The sequence below is a fragment of the Lepisosteus platostomus genome, chromosome 15 (assembly GCF_059453375.1).
Source record: "Lepisosteus platostomus isolate fLepPlt1 chromosome 15, fLepPlt1.hap1, whole genome shotgun sequence".
NCBI classification, from domain to species: domain Eukaryota; kingdom Metazoa; phylum Chordata; class Actinopteri; order Semionotiformes; family Lepisosteidae; genus Lepisosteus; species Lepisosteus platostomus.
In genome coordinates this window covers 16,759,066-16,775,672 of record NC_142625.1, presented here as the reverse complement: position 1 = coordinate 16,775,672, position 16,607 = coordinate 16,759,066, and the positions used below count along the sequence as shown (strand labels likewise).

General features: G+C 40.8%; 1 long non-coding RNA gene across 1 annotated transcript; it reads right to left on the bottom strand.

The window, feature by feature from the left end:
* Positions 1-1,321: 1,321 nt before the first annotated feature.
* LOC148648096 (uncharacterized) lies at positions 1,322-3,584 on the bottom strand. The gene is made up of 2 exons (XR_015926803.1): positions 3,402-3,584; positions 1,322-1,590 (listed from the first exon to the last, which is right to left on the bottom strand). It is a non-coding gene; the product is annotated as an uncharacterized LOC148648096 (long non-coding RNA).
* Between the last annotated feature and the right edge of the window lie 13,023 nt (positions 3,585-16,607).

Here is a 16,607-nt window from a genome sequence, read left to right as displayed (position 1 = left end):
AATGGTATTTGCCAGTTTTGTCTCCCTTGTGTCTGTCTGTACATTTTTTATCTAAGCCCAGCCTCTGTCCATTCCCAAACTGTTAGGCACAGCAAAAAGGAAAAAATAAATGACCATAAATGTCAAAAGCTGAACTGATTAATTATCCAAATGTAATTGGATTTCCTTTCACTCCACCTAAGCAGCCAACCGGCAGGAAGACTAAACTGCTTGTCGCTGGCTGTTTACCTCTGTGTCTGGGCCTTCCCATGTAACAAAATGATGTACAAGTACCTGTTAGAGCACTTAGAAAACCTCACATTTGGGGAGATTACCGAAATGAAAAGGTGAGAGAAATCAACTGTTGCATTTAAATTAAGCTGTAGAAATAAAACCGAACCATGTGGTGCAGTGTGTGCGTTTCACATCAGAAAAAGCCACAAATCTTCATACAGGAAGAAGAAAACCATTTTATAACAGGCTTCATAAACAGCCTGTTAAAAATTGTTTCTACATTTTTGTTTTGCTTTAGTGAAACTTTAAAAACTACAATGAAAGCGTGATGAACAAAATTGACAACACAATTACACAATATAGTTCTTAGCTTGCATTCATCATCTCGCAAATTACTTTAGGCTCTGTACAGGCAGAATTCTACCACAGCAGGTCACTGCTGGCTCTTCAGCTCACCTCTGTCCATCTTACCTTACACTTTGAAACTCTGAAGAAAGCTAACATTTAAGTTAACAGTGACAAAGTTCTGAGAGCACTAAAATTCATGTTGTTCATGTGTGGAGGATGTTCTCAATGATAATTATAGCAAATATCTTTCAAACTTATCTGAGTGGATATATAATGATTTTGAATGAAAAAGTTCAGGGATATCCTAAAGTCACACATGGAAGATTTACTTTTAGATTAATAAGTAAGTAAAAGTTGTGCATTAAATTGGTAAAGAATTTTTCATGATGGAAAATACTGGTCACAACAAAGAAAAAATGCATAGATGAGCAATTTAGATCAGACTAAAATAATGGGTTTGTCCATAATCTGTCAAATGATGAAACGCAGGCACATAATTGTGCACAGGCATATTCATTTTATCCCATTAGGAGAGAGGAAAGATGTAGTTTATTTAAAAAGCCTTCGCTCTCAGCTAAGGCTCAGCAAAGGGATTTAAGTGTCAGGAGAGTACAGTGCCCATATGGACCAGGATGGAATGGATTTTCATACATAGATAATATATGACGTGTCATGTTTTATTTTGATGTCAAGGAATCAAGAAGCTCAGCTTAGGGAATAAAAATAAACTGTAAATAAAACCGATGTGACTTTACATTGCTGTGTTTGTTGAAATTGATTTTATTCCCTTGACGTTTAAAGGGTACACTTGAAGACGAAGAGTACAAGACTGTCAGTACTGAGAAGCCAATGGGCCAGGACTCCCCAAGCAGCAGTCCAAAATTAGCTAAACATAACCGAGGCAGAGCTGGGATCAGGCAGTCAGAGCTGTTCCAGCCGTGAGGCAAATGGAGAATCCTGCAGAGATGTTAATGAGAGACAAGCTGCTCCTCCAATCAACTTCAACTCTTCTGTCTGGTAATGTGGCACCTGCAACATGGAGAACCATGTTGTACATCTCAAGAAACTGCTGGCACCCCGAAAGGTATGTAATAAAAACAGAACACGTGGAAGGTTACAAACAAGAGGAGAACATTTTGCACATTTAAGTCTTGAGTTGCTCATAGCTAGCTCATCCACATATCTCATCTACCCATTTTTTTGAGAAACCAGGGAATCTTTCAACAGCATGGATGGGTAGCGTGTTCTAGACTCCTACAACCCTTGTAAAACTGCCTCATTTTCTCAGTTTTAAATGACTTCCCCTTAGTTTCCTTGTCTCCTCTAGTTCATACTTCAGTGCTGATTTTGAAGAGGTCTGTTGGGTTGATTTTAATGGGGATTGTGAATACACGAATCAGGTTTCCTACTCGTCTTCTGGTAGGACTAAAACGATTCATTCTTTTCTGTCTGTCAAAATAGTACATTCATTTGAGCCTGGGAATGTTTCCATTTGCTCTTCTCTGGACTGATTCCAGAGCCTTCATATTTTTGTAACTGTCAAAACTACACTACTTTAATTGGGAAATACTAGTTTAACAGAAAATTTGATCATGCCTTGATTTATATGCTACACTGTTTAATTCCCCCCCCACATTGTCAACAAAAACAAAAAAAACTTTCAAGTCTTTTTTATACACTTTAAGCTATTTCCAATTTTTTACATTTTTGCGTGATATTCCACTTGCATATTTTGTCTACTGTGCCATCCACCTGTCGTTGCCCAGTTTTCTTGTTGACATTTTTTAATTGCCTTTACCACTTCTACCTTGTTTTTAAATCTTCCTGTTTGGGGAAACTAGTCCAGTTTACAGACATTACCAACCATACCAGAATATAGATCAGCTTTCAATGAGAAAGATCTGTGCTCGCCCCTTAATGCAGATCCACGTGGTACAGCAATCATTACAGAATCAAAAATGTGAGCATTCACACCTTATTTGTACTGTTTCCTATTGAATAATTCTTAAATTGCACACATTAAAATGAGAAAACATAAAAATGGTTTAGCTTCAGTTTATTGGGTGATTTGCAGCTTAATGATTCAAAGAGTTCATCCATCAGTTTCCTGAAGGAAGCTAGTGTGTCACCTTCAACATGGTTGAGATGCTTGTTCCATTCTTCCACAACTCTTTGCGTAGAATTGCGGCTTACAAACTAGAGCCTCATGCTCTTATTTTTAAATGCAATACCACCTATAATTTAAGAATTAATCTTCCATGAGGATCCCATGCTGTTTCGTGTTCAAGGTACTCTAACAAACTGGTTAAGCAAAACAACTTTGGTAAGTCCAGGTCTATTACTGCCAGGAAGAGGATCATTTAGTTTAGCGCTGATTCCACTACCTTACATGTAAAATAAATAAGGATTCTAAATAAGACCTAAAATTGTTTGCTGTGGTTGTCACCCCCTTTTTGGGATGGGGTTTGGATGGGAGAATTTTTGGATTCTCCATTAAATAGGCATTATCAGCATATTGATAAACTGCTAAAGGTTCTGTAAACACTCCATGAACAACATTTTTCATTTCTCCGTTATAACAGTATCAAGTCCTGGAGATTTGTTCAGGCGCTTCTTGTGCCTTGTGCTTGGAACCAACTCGATGCTAATAGAGGCACAACCACGATGTTGATTTTTCTTCCTTTGTAAACTGGAATATATTTTTAATACTGTAACGAGCGTGTGCTCACCCCGATGACTACCATAAAACGAGTGTCTGTTAATTCGACACACCTTATTACATTCCACCCTGAGAAATTAATTTTACATTTGTGAACTCACGGCAACGGTGATGTTCTTACCTTTCGGCGTGGTCAGTTGCGTCTTTCCGGGAAGCCATCTTTGTTGACCTTATTTTTAAATTTCGCGCGAGTTCCAATTAGGCTTTTTTTTTTAAGACTGCCGCCCGAACCATAGTATAAAGTAGGGGATTTTGTCACGACCCACAGCTTTTATTTCGGTTAAAAGAGCTCAATTTTTCTTATGCTAAGGTGTGTTTGATCAAAGAAAATATTACTGTATATGCAACTATTTTTACTGTTTCGTGTGTCATAAAATCGCGTGATAAATTTTACAATACCTGTGAATTGATAGCCCCGCCGTGAGGGATATGTTGGTAGCGCTCACCGGGTGTTAGGGGACTTAATCCCAACTTTATTGAGGAGGGATTAATTTTTTTTGTGATATTTTGCAGCATAGAATATCTCAGAAATTCCCTTGCCAAAAAGGGCTTTAAGGTTACTCCAAGGAGTTTGCTGGCACCTTTCGTTCATTTTTTGCCTTCAAAATGTTAGGCTTATTTTTTTACATTACACCCTTACTTTAAACCTAAAACAAAAGGTTGATATTTGAACTTGTGCACAAAAAGGGTGTGATTTTTTTAGACACCGTACTGCTCTTTTATTGTTGTAGGAAAGTCTGCCTCCATATGGGGTACGGGGGTATTGTAGAGGGTGACTGTTACCCCAGTGAGTTTTGGGGCATCTTTGTTACAAAAGCACCACAATTTTCCTTTCAATATTTAAATCTTTCCTATATATATTATTGTTTCAGGGATGCATAATTTAATTCTTTGCTGATCTGTTGCTGTAGTAATAATAAAAACTATTTTAGCCTCTGTTGGCCTTCTTCTCTTGGCTTTTTAATATCTCTTTTCACCTGTCTGTGCAAGTCTTTAAATAAATGTCCTCACCCTGATTCATAATATACCTACTGTACCTAATAATCACGTTACTTCTAGTTCTTGTACTTTCTCTCTAATACTCCTAGCATTTAGGTTTAAACAATTACCTGGTTCTTTGACATTATAACATTTTATTTTGGGCTCCACTCTCCAGTGTATCTCATGTTTCCAATTTTTGGATTTGCTTCATAATCTTCCACCTTCCATTCTTGTCTAAATTTCTCTGAAGGTCCTTGCCAAACAGTGTCTATCTCATTCCAGATATAATCCACCATTACAGGTCTCTAGTGCCTGAGAAAGCTGCAACCCTTGAACTTGAACTTGAACTTTATTGCCATATGTAACCGGTACATGTACTGGTACAATGGAATTCTTACTTACAGAAAGTCTCTTGATTGTTAAAACAAGTGTAAAAACAGTGCAGACAGTGAATCAAAACAATATACAAACAAACAGTAGACAATGTACAAGTAAACAGTTTAAATGTAAACAATGCAGATGTGTAAACAATGACTGGAGATATGCAAAAAATAAGAAATCATAATGAGGAACAGGGTGTAGGTGTGGTCCGAGGGGCATGGCTAAATGTGTTCGCTAATCGCACTGCTTGTGGATAGAAGCTATTGAAGAATCTAGTGGTCAGTGTCTGTATGCTCTTGTATCTCTTGTATCTCTATGCTCTCGATGGTGCAGCGGTAGAAGTTCACCAACACAGGTACTGGCATCCCCCATCGCTTGAGGCACCTCAAGAAATAAAGGCGCTGCTGAGCCTTCTTCATGATCAGTCAGTGTTCACAGTCTCTAGCCATGTTTGTGATCTCAGCCACATGTTGTGTTAATGTATTTGCAACTCTCACTCTTACACAATGTAGGCAGGATGCATGAAAAACCTCTTTGACGTAGAGAAAACCACAGTTTTGGCTCTGCTCCCCAATGTGTTGGGTAATGTGAGGGAGGTTTTCAGGATAAGCTGCTCTAACTTTCTTCCTCTGACTTGAAACCAGCTCCTCACTAGTGGTTTTTCTTTATTGTTGCCGTGGTGATTAGGGGTGTGCGTGGGATTTGTCCATTCTTTGATCTCATGATACTCTCTCAGTTAGTGATCTTCAACTAGGCCCTCCGTCCCACGGAAGATTCCCTGTAAGAAAACTAAGAACCATCCAATCAAGAGGTGGCAATTCAACCGATTTTCTTTGTTTTGGTTGTGTAATGCAGATCCCAGAATCCTATCTGGTCACTATTTGGTCAGTTGGTAGTGACTTGGCTCCAGCACAAAATGGCTTCTCCGGTGTTAGGGGTTGTGTTATAAAACAGAATGTCCACCTGTCCCTACACTTACTTTTGTATTGGCCATTATCTACTGTCACCCATGTCTATTATAACAAATTGAACACAGAGAACCACAGAAGCTTGGGCTGCACCCAGCGGCAAGCATCAAGGGTTCGAGATCAAGAGATCCATTCAAATTCAGAACGAGGCAGACAGAGGGAGGTTTGAGCTGTAGGAAGAGTCCAGAAGAGGAATCCAGAAGAGTGAGTTCCAGGCTCACAGGGGTCTGGGAGAGCATCCTGAACTGACAGGTATCCAAGAGAACATTCTAAGCTGATGGGAATCCATTCCATGATGACAGAGATCTGAGAAAGAATACCAGGGTGTCGGGACTGAGACAGGTATACCAGGCAGACAAGATTCCAAGAGAGAGCAAACCAGACCAGGTCCCAGAGCAGATTGGAACAGACAGACAGAACAGGCAGGGAGACACAGCTACCAGGCTCGAGGAGCTTAGCCCCAAAACACAATGATGGAGCCCTGAACGCTGTTGGATCCAAGTCTTCATTGTGCACCACACATGGGCCGAGGAGCTCCTGTTAACCAATTCCAGGTGCTCTGTTTCCAGGGCAACTGTCGTGGAGATGCCAGGAGACAGTGATGTAATAGGCTGATGAAACACTGCTGACTCAGCCCCTGGCACAGCTGCTAGGGGGAACGTAACAGCTAGTTTAGGGAATGCACACCCCAGGATATAATTTTCTTTGTCGTTCTTCAGATTGTTAGTAGCTGAATTAAGGGGATTTTATTCAGCATTTCCCATCAGGACGGGACCGGCTCATCTTCAGCTGCTGGTGCATCTGTTTGGTGTTTCATAACCTCAGGGCTCATACTGGAAATAATCTGTTAATAACGAACACAAATCTGGAAGGAAACATAAATACATGTTACATCAAACACGTGCCACCACTCTTGTCCCATTCTTTATGTGCAGAGCTGAAGATTGTAGTTTGTCTGATGTGTGGGGTTTGTGGTCGCAAAACAAATACATCCAACCTCCCCTTGCTATGGAAAGAAAAGAAAAGAGACTGGATAGAAGGGAAATGGATTGGAAAATGCCATTTAGCGCTGCACTTTTGTTGCAGCCATGGTCCGTAAAAGAGCAGTGCAATTAAGGCAGACTATAGCTTCACATGTATATATAACAACAACTCTATTACAATTAAGACCTATGGATCCAAATATGAGGCTGGTATTGTGGTTAGTATTGCTAACACCCAGGATTAATCCCGGGGGTGCTATCTACATGGAGTTTGTATGTTTCCTCATGTTTGCAGGGGTTAACTCAAGGTGCTTTGGTGTTGTCCCACAGTCCAAGGATGTACTGGTAGGTTAATTGGCTTCTGGGAAAATTGGCCCTGGTTTGAGTGTGAGTGTGTCTTGTGTGTGCCCTGCAATAGAGTGGTGTATCCGACCATGGTGTATCCTGCCTTGTGCCCATTGCTTTCCAGGATAGGCTCCACCTCTCTTGCGCCCCTGCATTGAGTAAAGCCTTTAGAGAATGGATGGATGGATCAAAGCCATAAGACTTTATAACAGTCAACAGTGACTTTACAACACTGTGTGTCTGGACAGGGGCAACATTGACCTTATTTGGGACTAAACATGAATTCTCTGTTTACAGCTGGTGTGCAATACATCTTCTTGCGTACTGTATATTCTGGTTTGGTTTTGTATATTCTATAGTATGTGCAATTCTCTACAATCCATTTTTATTGTACTTCTCACTGACTGTGCTTATTGTATTATATTGTTGTATTACTGTATTGTACGTTACAGTGTACTGTGTTGACTATGCCTAGCTGCTGCTGCACTGCAATTTCCCTCACAGGATTAATAAAGTGTGTTTGTCTGTCTGTCCAAAAACTCACCCCAAATCAGCCTTGAGTGGTTTGCTGTGCTAATGTAGCACATCAAGTGTTTTTATGCAGTGTCTAGGAGGCTGGTATTTTATTTTATATTTTCCACTCTTCCACTTATTTATCACCAGATATCAGCTTTGCTTACAGCTACAACCCTTATACTATGCTGGGAGGATGAGGACCTGCGAGTGCATTGCTCTAACATGCCCAGACTTCAGAGTTCTTCCTCATTTGCTGCAAACTAGACAAGAACCTGGCACCAATTCAAACAGAAGAGTCTTTCTCTGTGACATCACTGTAGGCTCACAGGTGCCTGACAGGTCCCGGGAGTCATTCAGTTGCAAGTTAAGGACACCCTGGAAGACTCAGGTCCACCTGACTCCAGTAGGAACCCTTTTGTGCTCTACTGCTAGGGGAATCTCAGTAGCATTTGGCAAATGACGTAGCCCAGTCTTGGACCGGTGACATTGACAGTATACGTGAGCTCAACCTGCTCTCTAAATAAGAGCCATTACTGGTGCACTCAGGAGTCCCAGCTTGATGGTGTTATTGTGTTTACACTAAATATGCAGACAGGGGCACCATGGTCTGCTTATTCCCTAAATGCTTGAGTTATGCATTGAAATAGAGATAATAGTGTTAGTAGCTCTATGGAACTGCTAAACATGCCACATGCTTTCCTGGCTCAAAACACTGACTCCTTCAGCTGCAGTGATGATGTGAAATATTTTGTGCCAGTTACTCTGTTAGAATTCAGTGAGGTAGATTGGTTATGCGCTTTCAGTGGAGCACACTGTAGAATTAATTGGTTCCTGTGGTATTGCTCAAAAGGGTCAGGACTGCCCTAGCGGATTACACGTTAGTGACAAACCATATGACCAAGGCTTGAATTGAGGGGGAGGAGGGGTTGTAGGATGGGATGGTGTTATCTTTGTTAAAAGCAGCCTGTTTATAAACAGATGCATTCCCAAGTGGTCTCACCCCATCCTCTGGACTGGTGGTTACTTGGCCAAGGAACCCAGCACTGATCTCCTGTTTTTTCTACAGGTCACATACTACAATTGACATATAATCATAATACTAATATTGCTATGACTTCAGCCTTATAGACAGTTGAGAGGAATGCAGATTGGGTCAGGTGGCAGGACGTGGAAGAAGGATAACAGTAAACTGGCTGCTGCTCAAGTTGTCTGACCTCCGTGGAAGTCACTGCTTTCCTTTCTCATCTGCTCTCTCTATGGACAATGACTAACTGTTATGACTCTATGTATCTCTCTTGTATATTCTTTGATGTTCTATAAGAAAACGTGAAAATTGTTTATTTGTCCTTACAACTACTTGTTACACTCTATATATCTGTTTCCTGTTAAAACACACAGATCAGTGATCTAAAGGATAGAGAAAGGATATTGCTTAATTGTCACTTCTGTGCAGTTTTTGTCATTTATTGTTCCAGTGGAAAAAAAAACACACAGAGTTGTAAATATCGAGTGTTATGTTGAATATATGGAGTGGAAGGAAATGAAAACGGTTTAGTAAAGGAAGAGAAAGAGGTGTATTAAGGAAATGAAAACGAGGTGTATTAAGGAAAAGAAAAATGTATTACAAATAAAGATGTCCTCTTATGTTGGGGTGGAGGGAAAAAATATTGCTATGACTACTGATAATACAGGAGAATTGCAAGCAAATTACTTTATTTTCCTAATAGGGAATGATAGCTCAGAGAGAAAGAAACTGGTTAAGGCAGAAAACAGCAGAGGCTATAAAAAATACAAGCCTCTTTTGACAAAAGGGAGAACATGAACAGTTGCTATGCTATTTCCACTTGGAGAGTTGAGTATTAGAATGACAGAATTAACAAAAGTGTGTTCCGCATAGCATCTTTATTCTTTCAAATCTACAAGCAAAACAGCTCTCACATATCACGCATCTTTTCTTATAAATTTGTGATGCATTGTGCAGGACGACTTGAGAGCAATATCACATGTGTATCTTTTGTTCCCATGAGCAGCAAGACTACTGCAGCACTGCAATTGTACTACAGCGTACTATTCATTGCAGTTTAAATTTGTAATTAGTAGCTTCATTCGCCTCACTGTGTGACAACAATAAATGAAAATCCGCTGTCTGCCAAGAAAGGTTTTCCTTAATAAGGATGGTGCTGTTTTCAAGAAAGTATAACTATAACCCTGAGGTCTGTCGTGACTCAGAGGTGTAACAGTAGCACTTCAATTGTGTGAGTGTGTTTGTTAACTTTGGTTTCACCTTATTTGCATGAGCTGTTGTGTTTGTTTCAGTTTCAGTTTATTTCGGTTTATTTTACACAGTGTCTTGAGGGAGATGAGTACATGGGAAAACCATGATCTGGGAAACTTCAAGTTTCTCCAGATTTCAGATATTCTTACATTTCTTAATGATTACAAACCGAGCTTCACAACATGACAAAGCAAACAAAAGAAACGTTGCAGTAAACAGAATGGTTAGCATCAACAAGTGTTGCAGTATATTGCTCATCAACCCTGAGAAAGAGAGCTAGTGTTGCCTCAGCGGTGGTGTATTTCCTGAAAAGAAGATTTTTTTAAAAAGATTGTTGGTGTCAGGGTATAATTTAGACACTTCAACTTCCCTCAAATATTTTACTATGTTCCCAGATGTTACTGGAGTCTCAACAGGCATACAGTAAATCAGAGGTACAGATCTCTCAGTGAGTAATCTGCTTCTCAGGGTTTGTCCATCACGGTAGATCTGCAATAGTACAGCCCATGACAGTACTATGTCTTTACAAGGCTGCATATGAACAGCAACTTCCACATCACAATACTCTGCTAGTCCATCTGTGCTAATTGCTTTAAATATTAATAATTAGGCAGGTTAAAAACCCTTCAGACAACAAGCACCATTCTGGGTCACATCCCATTCAGGCTGTAGTAGGCACCAGAAGTGCTCTGTTTCAGTATCATTATTTCCTCCAATAGTAAGGCCAGCCAGTGCTTTTTGTCCTCTAAATCATTGAAAGACAAGAACTCTTTTGGTGAGAGGAATATTTGTAATTATTACTATTCAGTATCTTTTTGAAAGGGCCCAGCTGTCTTTTACATTTTTTTCCCCCTGTTTTTCTCTCCGGCCTCCTTGGTATAGAAAACAATCTCAGCACTTTGCCTTCCCCCCCCCCTCCTCCTTCGTGTCAGAACTACGTTTAAGTGCTGTTTCCGATACCCATGAGTAAGCCCCGTAAAAGCTGCCCCATCTCTGCATCCTTATTGTTTCCTCCGGATGATTGATTGACGGATGAGTACTGACACTTCAATGAAGCTATTTCGACTGGCATCTCTATCTGATGATGTGCAGCGTATATTTTCCATCCACGCCTCATTGCTTCACTGTGTCATTCCTGGAAGTTCATTTACACCACGTTCCCTGAAGCACCTTTTTTTTTCTTTCATTCCCTTCTACTCCTAAACTCCCCCCCACCACTGCACCCCCCTGATCTGTTATGTTGTACACGCTATAAAAGAACCCATTTCTCGTCAAATCTGTCCAGCCCGAATGATCAGCTTAAAAAGAAAAAAAATGAGAAAAAAATGTTTCGTGGGCCAAGTTCTTTTTTTTTTTCAGGCTTATTTACAAGCTTTGCAGCAAAGGACACGAGATTGTAATGTCTCATTTTGTTCTGTTCCCCCTTTTTCTCTGTACTTGCACTGGTTCTGAGATCCCTTGGGCACCATTCATAATTTAAAACCGGAATGGGCAATGTTTAATCTGCAGATTTGGTGGCAGGTCTTGAAAATGTGCCCATATGGGACTTTTGTTTTCTGAGATCAATTCCTGGCGTTTGGTGAGGTTCAGATTTTCCTGGTGCACATTAACCAAACCATCATTTGTATCCTGAGAAATACTTAGTATTAGTTACAGCACAGGCCTAGAGACCGGAATTTGAAAGCTTCCTCTAAAATAAATAATCTGCTTTTAAGCTTGCATACAGAACAGATGGTACAGCACTTACTGTACAGGAGGCGTTTCCAGATGACAGCCATTATACTTCCCCCTCAGGTGCAATTGGAACCTCCTTACACTCAGAGAGTGACATGTCAGACACAGCTCCTCAGAAAGCACTATAGATATTCTCTGGTGGTCTGATTGATGCTTCTATCTTCCTGGTTGATCCCCCTTTAATAATTACGCATAACTAACTCTTACACCTGAAGTGCACAAAACCATCTACTGTCAATGAAACTGAAAATGCATTTTATTCCTGTTTTGTATATTACATCCCCAATCAAGTGTCTTGGCAGCCCTTTGTTTTGTCACTATCATTGGTGTGATGCTCGTTTAGTACAGAAAGTCTGTTGATTGATACAGTTTGCATTATTCTAGCCCACCCATTAAGTAGCCCCATAAAAACTAAATAGAAGAGGACACTAGTCGATCTCAGGACAAAATCAATCTCTTAAGGTGCCTTACCGCAAGTGGGAGAGGCAGGTCAATACAGCTCAGCTTTCCTTTCCCTCCAGTGTTTATCTAATACACTGCATGTGCATGTCATTCAAAAATATCCCAGCATATGTGTCACGATCGTAATCCCTCCTCTTAAGGGCGCTCCGGCTCTTTCACATCTGTGCACCTGCCTCCTATCCTGCCCCTCCTTATTTAAGCCAGACGCTCTTACTATTCCTGGCTCAGCATTGGAAGATGGACACCCGGAAGCCCGGCTACCAGCGGGTCCAGGAGAGACCCAACGGCATCCGCTTCACCACGGCGTCCTGACCATCTGGGTCCGGGGCTGGGAGCGCCTGGCCTCGTTAACCCACTTTTATTCTCCGTCCCTGCACTGAATCCGGTTCCGGTGTTTAAAACCTTGTCTTGTCTTTGTCTTGGATTGACAACTCGGCTCTGGACTTTTGCACTTCTCCCTGGATTACCCCCTGGACTCCTCTGGACTTGCTCGCCCTGGCCACGCCCCCCCCACCCAGAGCACCGGTGCACAGTTGTCACGCCCCCCAGTTTGTCAACCTGCCCAGTTCCTCGTCGTCTCCTCCCCGTGTCCGTTTCACTTCTGGATTTTACATAGGGTCCTGACCAACACATCGTTACAAAATGCTGCTTTGCAGTCTTCTTAAGCACAGGAAAGATCAGTGGTAGTGGTAGTGTACAAATGTTTGCTTCAGTCAATGCTTCCTGCAGGTCCACAGTGGTCAGCTTTTGGAAAAATGCCATTTTGTACTTTTTCACAACCAAATTTGAGGGCAGAAGTAATTAACATACAAATAAACCCCATTTTAACAGCAAATTAGAAATGAGCCAGATGCAATGATTTTTAGCGCTGGAGTTTTTCTCAAACCAAGCACTTAATCATAAACCAGATGCTTTTTTTAGTATTGCTTTTTTCAATGTAGCATTCCAAAGCATGGATACCCTAACATTATAATTAAACTGTTTCATTTCCCCTGCATTTCTAGATACCTCTAAATGTATGTGGCCTTTTGCCCTTTACTTTACTTAACTGGAATGTCATTTGTACCACTGCATATCATTAAGGACACAACAGCGTGCAAGATCACACTTGGTGGTTCACCACTGACTTCACACTTGGCACACATTCACTCTAATACAGTAAGTTTTTTTTATTAGGTGTGAATTCATACAAGAACATTTTATTATTACCAGATGTCATACGTAAGCTCACATTTGTGAATAAATGCAAAAATTCTTCCTGCGTCAAAGCAAAACTGAAAACGTTATTTTTAGTAATCAGGAGTAGTAGAAGTTAGATTGTCTCGGTTTTTTGCAACAAACTGATTATGGTGGAAAGTTCCTTAACTTTGGAAAGTTAAGGCCGGCCTTAATGTTGATCTGTTTTGCAAGAAATACACAATGACGTTTTCTTTACTTTATAGAGACTGGGGGGGGGGGAGCATTTTAAACATCAACTCTTACATTCCATAATGGTTTGACTTTTTGCTGAGTTTTCTCGTTGAAAAGGAAATGAAATGCTTTACAAAAAAGGAAGGAAGATCATTTTTTTAAGTCCATGGTGAACGAAAATGGTGGGCCTGAAGATGCTTGCATTTCTCCAGAGTCCCAGCAGACGCGTCATTCTTTATCTTTAATCACCATTGTGGGCTGTTTGCTTTCATTTGTGTAGGGCTGACTCCTTGTGTGAAGAAACAACAGGAAAGAGGGGGACCATCCATAATGGCTGCATCACTGCGAGGTCCGACATAATAAGTGTCAGTGCCTGAATGAGATTCCACACAGCAGCAAGCGCAAGAGAATGGAAACAATGTGCAGCTCAGTGAGGATGATCTATCGATTTGTACTGTTTTCTGTCGGTTGAAGGAGTGTTATTTTAGGTCCTCTGTGAATTGTGTAGCAGAAGGAGTTTCTGCTCCTCTTGCAATGTACAATAGACTGACTCTTGGGACATTTCCAGTCCCTTGCACTTTAATCCGTCATGATGACTCGAAGAAATCACAATGTTTGGAAGTGGTTTGCACAGTCTATAAAGGCCCTGTGTGCTTGTCTTATTTGTTATTATTAAAGTATTTGGTAGACTCTCAACTGAAAAAAAAAAGAATTAATGCAACAAAAACTAACAATCCCTTTGGATGCATGTAAATGTCCTGCAGGACTTTGGGACCTTCAGGAATCTTTTTTCATAGATTCAAAAGGAACTCATTGCATAGGATCCTGTAGAACCCTTTCTTACAAATTATGAAGGATTGCTAAAAAAATTCTGCAGGGTATTTGCAGGAACAGGACTTAAGTCCCCACATTTTACAGGATTTATGTCTGTATGCTGCAGAATTTTTCTTTGATAAATTGCCACCTTGGGAAACGTTCTTAAAACTCAGTCTTTGACGGATACATGAAGTTTGCCGTTTCTGAAAGGTTTTTGTGTGGTCATTCTAAGCTGCCATCTGAATCTTCAGTCTACAGAGGATGCCTGGTTCTTGGGTTTTTGTTCCAAATGACATGAAAGTTACATAGCAGTATCTAAAACCTGAAGTTTGTAGAGCTCTACAGGCAACAGTCAAAGTCCAGCAAATGCAAAAGTATGTATGACTGCATGAACTTTGTGTCAAATCATTAGTTTGATTGGATTAGACTGAATCAGAACATCGCTTGTAACCCAGTAAATGTACATCTAAAACCACTTTTTGGGAGATTCTGTGCCTTTTCCAAATCACGTTAGTTCAGGGCACACCTGTTTCTGCCCCAGCAATGTTTTGATGTTGATTAATTGATTTCTACATTGACGCCTTCAAATTATTGTATATGTGACTCTTTTATGTGTTTATATATATAAAATCTGAAGCTGAAATCTAGAATTACACATCACTGTAGAAATCATTCACAGAACCTTACTTCAGCTGCTCTTTCCAATTTAGAATTGTATTTGCATGTTGGGGGCGGTTATCTAATTAGAGCTCGTTTTTTTTTTTCTTTCACTAGTAGGCTCACCGCTGTTACATTATAAAATGATCAGCAGTAAATGAATGTCGGTCATCAACGATTGTTCAAAACACTTCCGCTGCCTCTTGAGCCCCGGGTTTGATTCCCGAAATGGTTTTCTCTCTGTTCGGTTTGGTGCCCGCCTCCTACTGCGGTCCTGTCCGTTATTTTTGTCCCTGAGACTAACAGTATATTAAGTCCACAAACCAGTTTCCATATACTGAGGCAAAGGTCACAGAAGAATCTAACCCCAGATCATGTTATCGGTTTGTAAGGGTTAAATAGGCTATATCACCCTGCAACTCAAAGCTGGCAACCCCCCTGAAGCAAAGCAAGTGTGAGCCTGGCCTGTACCTAGATGTGAGGCCTCCTGGGAAGATCTCCCTTTCACCCTGGCCTTTAAAAATCATGTCCTCTTAATAATCCCCATCGATGAATCAGCTTCATCACCCTGCTCTCCTCTCCAATAACAGCTGATGTGGCTGTCATTGCATCATCCAGGTGGGGCTCCATATTGGAGGGGAGTCCCCATTACCTGTAAAGCACTGAATGGAGTGTCCAGAAAAGCACTATACAAGTTATTATTTAACTGAAATGTACAACTGATTTAAAAGTGGGTGGCTTCATTTCTTTTCATTTAAAGCTTTTACAGGAATGTTTTCTGACCCCCGGTTAACAACAACAGTTCAACCATAAAGAAGCAGACACCCATTTTAATCTAACACCACAATTGGGTGCTCCACCTTCAAAAAGATGCAGAACTGAAGCAGTAATAGGTATCCCTAAATTGCCCCTGTGTGACTACATGTGCATATATTTGTGTGTGCCCTGCGAGGGTATTCTGTCCAGGGAGTTGTCCTGTCTTGTGTCCTGTGCTTCCAGGATAGGCTCCAGGTTGCCACAATCCTTACCATGAAATACCATTCATCCCAAAGAAATTCCTGTGTAAATGGAATGTTCATTTGATCATCATTTGAAAGTAATAAGTTGCCTTCTCTCATGTTACTTGACACCACTTGAAGCGTAATAATGTTTTTGGATTGTGTTGTTTTGTTTTCCCTGGCTGGAACACAAAATAGCTGAAAACCACCAGACATACAGATCACAGAAAAAGAGTTGGCTTAGTCTACTGGGGTTTGTTCTCGTGATGACTGAGGCGACATTGAAAAATGTAAAATCTTCTAATTGTTCACCCAGTACTTTTTTTTCCCCCGATAAAGACAAAAATCATGTAGGAAGGTGGGGAATGGGATTGAGAAGGTTTCTCCCTTTGCTGTTTAGAGTAAGAGACAGCGTTTATCACTCCCAATTTCAAACACTGATAAATCACACCAGTGGTGTTGAGTGAGATATCACCTATCTGCACACGTACACAAGGGCTGATAAGACCCTTTTCTCTTGCGTTTTTTCACCCAAGCCTTCCGAGAGCCCGAAGTGTGCATTCACCTGTGAAATTTCTGCGGTCTGGAAAGACCTGCTGCAAAGCGAATCTTGGCTGTCAAGGAGCCACAGTTGTTTGTAACATTATCCTATCTTGGAAACGGCTGTGGTATGGATCAGTGTTGATAAGGTGTTTGTGTGGCTGTCAGTCTCTTTCTGCTTTCTGCTAAGTAATAAAGACCACAGAGGTGCACATTATATCTGAATCCCCACCAGTGAGAGGGATTGAAAAAATCAGTTGT